This window comes from Setaria viridis, chromosome 8, assembly GCF_005286985.2.
Source record: "Setaria viridis chromosome 8, Setaria_viridis_v4.0, whole genome shotgun sequence".
In the NCBI taxonomy this organism is placed as follows: domain Eukaryota; kingdom Viridiplantae; phylum Streptophyta; class Magnoliopsida; order Poales; family Poaceae; genus Setaria; species Setaria viridis.
Window position 1 is genome coordinate 8,417,126 of NC_048270.2, and position 7,245 is coordinate 8,424,370.

The window sequence follows — 7,245 nt, forward strand, 5'->3', positions numbered from 1 at the left end:
CTACGTGTTACAAACAGCCAGAGAAAAATGGAGTAGACATAATTTCATAAGTTAAAGTTGTATGCTTGTATGTACATGGGACAGCCAGAGAATAATTGAACAATCTGAACTTCTGAAACTCAACTGAATGGATGAATATTCAAGTAGAAACAACACATGCAGAGGTAAATAATTTCTACTTGTCTGAATGTGCTAATTTAAAGACTCATCAACAAATAAAAAGTTGTACAATCTTTTGCTCACAGGGTCTACTACTAGTTCAATTACTATGCATGCTCCCTTCACAGTGGTTAGATTCTGAAATTAAACCAAGACAGTAGTATTGCTAGCGACACAAGCATCCTGAAATTTGAAGCGCAGACCGGCACCAAGAACAATCGGCAGGTGGGGAGGTGGGATCCATGTGAGACTACTACTAAGAGCAAGAACTACTCACAGAGCAAGGGAATAATCCAAGAATAATCTACTGAGAACAAGAACCGCTCAAAGAGAAAGGGAAAAAATCCGTGTCAATTCCTGGTTGCTGCCCGCAGTAGTTAGTGTTCTATTCTGCGTGTCAGTAACCAGAAACCATTGTGGATTCGAGGGATGCCATAGCTTTTCCTTTTCCACGGTTTCTGAATGTTGACGTACACTAAAGAGTGGTTGTGTAATGGAACTTATTTCCATTGCATCTCATCTCTACATCTGACAATGAAATCTCAGTTTCAAGGACATCTTGTTACACTTGGGAGACGAAATCGATTGGGTTTGCCAGTGTCAACCGGATCACTAAACATGCAGCCTGAGTTAGCTGCACGGTTACAAACATACACGAGGAAAGAGCCTCTCCTCCCTACCGGGTACCAATTGTCGGGCATGCATCCCAGTTCCACGAGTAGGTCCTGTGCGGCCCACTAAGGGACATACTCGAACACAATCAAGACTAGGGGGCTACGCGGCAAGAAGCGTATCCCGCTCGGACTAGTTAAGTGTGCATATAGAAACTACTCGGTCTACACCGAGTAGAACTCTGTTATCGTACCCGACTGGGATTCAAACTTGTAACCCTGCCCTCCCGAGTATATAAGGGCGGGCAGGGACCCCTCAAAGACAACTCCTTCGACTTATCCAAGTTTAATACAACCAACTCACAAGACGTAGGGTATTACGCGATCTAGCGGCCCGAACCTGTCTAAATAGTATTCCTTGCGTCACCATTGACTCCTTGATTCTCAACAGCCCTTACCGCACAAAATACCACCTAGGGTACCCCCTAGGCGGGTTGCCGGTCCAAAACACCGACAGCTGGCGCGCCAGGTAGGGGAAGTCATCGAGTTTCTCTGCGCGAGTTCGATGGCATTTGTCATTATCAAGTCTGCTTTCACCTTTGAGGCAGGCGCAACTTTCGTTTTCGGATCCTAGCTCTGCATCGCCAACAACGCTGGATCATTTTAGCGCCAAATCATCAACATCCAAGAGAAAAAACCTCTCGACGAAAACCTTTCTCAGCCGAAAACAAAGGATTCGGTCAGGAAAAACCAAAACTTCAAAATCAACAACACCAAGTTCGACTACGCTGCGGACTCGACCCCAGTTCGGACTAGTCGATCCCAGTCACTTCACAAACCGACTTCGACTCCAAAACGGTTCCCATACGGACTCTGCAATGCAGCCGAAGTCTACCAAGGTCTCCTCACTCGAACTCAACTCGAATACAGGGAGGACAAGGACGACGACTCCGACTCCGACTCCGACTATGTCCCAGAGATCCCGCTATCAGGACCAGCCCAAGGATTGATAATAACTTCAACACCGCAAGGCAAATTCGTTCACTGGCCAGGAATGAGACCATCTCCCCTCGCCCGCGACTACGAGTCACGCCTCGTCACTCATATAGACAACCTCCCGTACCAGGAAGGCGTCCCACTCACTTCAAGCCGCGAGGAAAGTTCCACAAAAATTGCAACATCAAGCTCTGGAAGCTACTACCCAGACAGAGAAGTCTTTGTCATTACTCAAAATAACAACGCGGGTACTAGCCAACAGAGAACCCCTCGACGGATAGCACAACTCGACAACGTCTTAGACGATGAGTCATCAGCTAACGCCCCACAAGATGAAACTTCCGATCAAAGAAACCAAAGAAGGGTGCGCAATATTACTCGGGCTGAACATCGACAAATGCTGGCTACAAACATTCCCATCACAAACCTTGAAAGAGCATTTGACGCAGTACAGGCTCAAGAGCACAACACTCAACTCGCAGCAAATGCCTCAATCAACCTTATATCCAATCTCATACCTCGAGACAGAGACAACGAAATAACAGCTCAACTTGCGCAGCGAGGCAACGGACTAATTGCACAACTCGCAGAACAAGGTTACAAGCTACTCGATAAGGAATCACCAATCCCATCTGTTCCTCGCATTACAGCTCATCAAGAGGGCAGTAGAGGTGCTGCAGTCAACAATGACTTCCGCGAAGCACAAAGAAATAACAACGAAGTAGTCAACCAACCAAGGCAACATAGCCAAGGACCGAGCAAACACGAAGCTCCAGTGCGACAAAAAGATGTTGGAGAGGTCAGCTGCACCAATTCTGCAAAAAGTCCTCGCCATGTCCAGAAAAATCATGAAGTATCAAATTTCAGCAATCTACAGGAAATAATCAACAGTCGACGCAAGCGAGAAGTCAACAATTACAACCACTTTCCTGCCTTCACAACTCGGGTAATGAGGACAAGATTACCTGAAAAATTCAAGCCAACAGGAATCACTAAGTATAATGGTAAGCAAGAATCAATTCAATGGCTCCGATGTTACTCATTAGCAGTCCAGGCAGCCGGAGGCAATAACGACACCAAAGTCATCCATTTTCCCATATGTATGGAACCCGCGCCTGTAACATGGCTAGAGTCACTCAAGCCTAGATCAATCGACTCTTGGGAAGACTTGACAAAACCTTTCACCAACAACCATGCCGGCTCCATGACTAGACCAGGCAATAAGATTGACCTAAGTCAAGTAAAACAGAAAGAAGGCGAAACACTATGGGACTACTTACGACGATTTTTCGAAAAGAAGGCCACTATAGTCGACATTTCAGAAACAGACGTGATTGAGTGCTTCCAAAATGGCCTCTATGATCGACGAACATACCAAGACTTCGGCAGACGACGACCAACCACTGTCAAGGATCTCAAAGTCATGGTGCAACAATGGGCAGATGAAGAAGACAAAGAGCGAGAACGGTTTGGCTCTCATCGCAATCGCGGGCGCGACAATAACAACCATGACCAGGATAGAAACTGACACAACGATACTCGAAACAACTTTTCGAGTAATCAAAATCGCAAACGAAAACCCGACAACACCATCGCTTCCATGACTAATTCAGGGAAGAAGGGATCCCGCAAAACCGATGATGGGCCCAGCTTCACTGAACTACTCAAAAAACAGTACCCATGGCACCCGACTAGCAAACACTCAGCAATAGACTGCTACAGTATGTGCCGAGTAATATAAGATTTGCCCACACCACCACCTCCCGAGGAGTACAACAAGAAAAAAGATAAAGGCAAAAACAAGGTCCACAACGATGAAGAAGGAGAAGGCGACTTCCAGACCGCCTCCAAAACAATCAACGTTATTTTTGGCGGAATTCCACGCACCGCATCCAAGCGATCCAGTAAACTGGTACTCAGGGAAATTATGGCCACCGAAACAACAGATCCAACACCGCTTAAATGGTCAGAGGTACCCATAACATTCAGCAGAAAGGACCGATGGACAAAATTCTCAGAACCAGGCCGATTTTCCCTAGTACTCGATTTTGTCGTTGCAGGCTCAAAACTGACAAAAGTACTCATCGACGGCGGAAGCGGACTCAACGTCATCTTCGCCAAGACACTAAGGAAAATGTGTCTTGACGTCATGGACATGCTCACTCCAACAGACTCACCCTTCTACGAAATCGTACCAGGAAACGCAGCGATACCACTAGGACAAGTTGTCCTGCCAGTCACTTTCGGAACTAAGGAACACTACCGAATCGAGTACATTAGATTTGAAGTTGCCGACTTCGAGACATCTTACCACGCCATACTCGGAAGACCAGCTCTGGCTAAGTTTATGGCTATACCACACTATGTTTACCTAGTACTCAAAATGCCAGGGCCCAAGGGAGAACTAACGCTACGAGGAGATTTACAGCGATCCTACGAGTGCGGCACCAAAGCCGTGGAGATTGCCGCAACCTCTCAAGCACCCAACCCTATGCAACAAGTTTTCTCAGCTTCAAAGAAACTTCACCCAATAGAACTCGAAATACAAGAAAACAAGTTAGGGTCAGCAAAGATAAAGCCAACAAATGAGAAAGACTTCAAAACAGTTGATCTCCAGACCGGCGACTCGTCTAAGAAAGCTCTGATTGGAACAGGGCTAGACCCTAAATAGGAAAACCGCGCTCATCAGTTTTCTTCGGGCAAACCACGATATCTTTGCCTGGAAACCAGCTGACATGCCTGGTGTGCCCAAGGAACTGATTGAGCACTCTCTAAACGTTGATCCCAAAGCTACTCCAAAGCGACAGCGCCTCCGCAGGTTCGCCCAAGATAGACGAGAAGCAATAAAAAAAGAGCTAGCCAAACTACTCGCAGCAGGGTTTATCAAAGAAGTCTTTCACCTTGACTGGCTAGCCAATCCTGTACTCGTTTATAAGAAAAACAACGAATGGAGAATGTGCGTCGATTACACCGACCTCAACAAACATTGTCCAAAGGACCCCTTTGGACTACCTAGGATCGACCAAGTAGTCGACTCTACTGCTGGGTGCAATTTGCTATGCTTTCTCGACTGTTACTCGGGTTACCATCAGATAAGCCTCAAAGAAGAAGATCAAGCTGAGACAGCCTCCATCACTCCATTTGGGGCCTTTTGCTACAAAACAATGTCATTTGGACTAAAAAACACAGGGGCAACTTACCAACGAGCTATATAGATGTGCTTCGAAAAGCAATTGCATTGTAATGTAGAAGCTTACGTGGACGACGTAGTCGTCAAAACAAGAAATCAGGAGGATCTAATCATCGATCCGGAGGAAACCTTCTCAAGCCTACGAGCTTTCCGATGGAAGCTTAACCCTACCAAATGCGTTTTTGGAGTACCTTCCGGCAAATTACTCGGGTTCATCATTAGCCATCGCGGCATTGAGGCCAACCTGGAGAAAATATCTGCCATCACAAACATGCATGCACCGGCCAACATCAAGGATGTGCAGAAACTCACGGGCTGCATGGCAGCCCTTAATCGATTCATCTCGAGACTTGGAGGACTACCCTTCTTTAAACTTCTCAAACGACAGGACAAGTTTAAATGGACAGAAGAGGCAGACAAAGCATTGATGCAACTCAAAGACTTTCTGTCAAAACCACCAATCCTCACTGCTCCATCTCCAAACGAGGACTTGCTCCTATACATAGCGGCTACTACTCACGTCATCAGCACCACAGTGGTAGTCGAATGGTCTGAACCAGGCTACGTTTATAAAGTCCAGAGACCCGTATACTTCATCAGCGAAGTACTCTCTAACTCCAAAACTCGGTACCCGCCAATACAAAAGCTGCTCTACGCATTTTACTCACTTCACAGAAGCTGCGACACTATTTTCAAGAACACATCATTACAGTCATCACTGACTTCCCACTCGATGAAATCCTCCACAATAGAGATGCCACGGGTAGAATTTCCAAATGGGCAGTAGAGCTCGGAGCTTTATCCTTGGACTTCAAACCAAGGACAGCTATCAAATCTTAGGCTTTGGTCGACTTCATGGCTGAATGGACTGAAAACCAAGTACCAACATCAGTCGAAAGGCCAGAACACTGGGTAATGTACTTCAACAGTTTCCTCAAACTCAAAGGAGCTGGCGCAGGCGTGCTCCTCATTTCCCCAAAAGGAGACCAACTCAAATACGTACTGCAAATCTTTTGAGAAGTCTCAAACAACGAAGCTGAGTACGAAGCACTGCTACACGGCCTTCGTTTTGCAATCTCCCTCGAAATCAAAAGACTACTCGTATACGGCGACTCACTAGTCGTTATAAACTAAGTCAATGACGAATGGGATCGAAACAAGGACAACATGGACGCTTACTGCAAAGAAGTCCGCAAACTGGAAAACAAGTTTTCAGGCTTGGAATTTCATCATGTCGTCCGCGACAACAACGTAGCCGCTGACGTATTATCAAAAATGGGCTCGACTTGTGAAGAAGTTCTAGCAGGAATTTTTGTACACGAACTCCATAAACCATCCATACCAGAACAAGTTACACCACTAGTGGTCAAAACTACAAAAGTCACTCGGGAAATCATGATGATAGAAGTCGACTGGAGGACCACCTTCATCGACTACATCAAAGACCATAAGTTACCATCTGACAAAAATCAAGCTGGGCAAGTTTCCCGATGAGAACAAAACTATGTTCTAGTCGGAGACAAGCTCTACATGAAAAGTGCATCATCAGGGGTGCTCATGAAGTGTGTCACCCGAGAAGGTGGCTAAGAAATCCTAGAAGAAATTCACAAAGGAATCTGTGGCAACCATGCATCTTCACGAACGATAGTAGGCAAGGCTTTCCGAGCAGGCTTCTACTGGCCCATGGCATTGGCAGATGCAAAACAGTTCGTCCAAAAATGCCAAGGCTATCAATTCTTGACTAAACAGCAACACGTCCCTGCCTACAAACTAGTCACAATCCCTCCAACATGGCCTTTCGCTTGCTGGGGGCTAGACATGATAGGACCATTGCCAACTGCGCCAGAAGGTTTCAATCGAGTACTCGTGCCCATCGACAAATTCACCAAATGGATCGAGGTCAAACCAGTCACTTGCCCCAAGGCAGACCGAGTACTCGACTTCTTGGATGAAATCGTACACCGTTACGGTTTTCCAAACAGAATCATCACAGACCTGGGATCCAACTTCAACAACCACAACTTCTGGGAATACTGCGAGAATAGTGGAATTGATGTCTGCTACGTCTCAGTTGCTTACCCACGAGCCAATGGACAAGTCGAGCGTGATACTCGAAGCTCTCATCACTCGAACGATTCCGGCAGCGGCCGACCGACGAGGAACGCCCTGAAGAGTGGCGCTCATGCGGATCTTGACATGAGCCCTAGGACATGGCTACACGGGGAGAGGGGAAAGAAAGGAGAGACAAGAAGCTTACCGGAGGGGAGAGCCGTCGGAGGGGAGGATGAG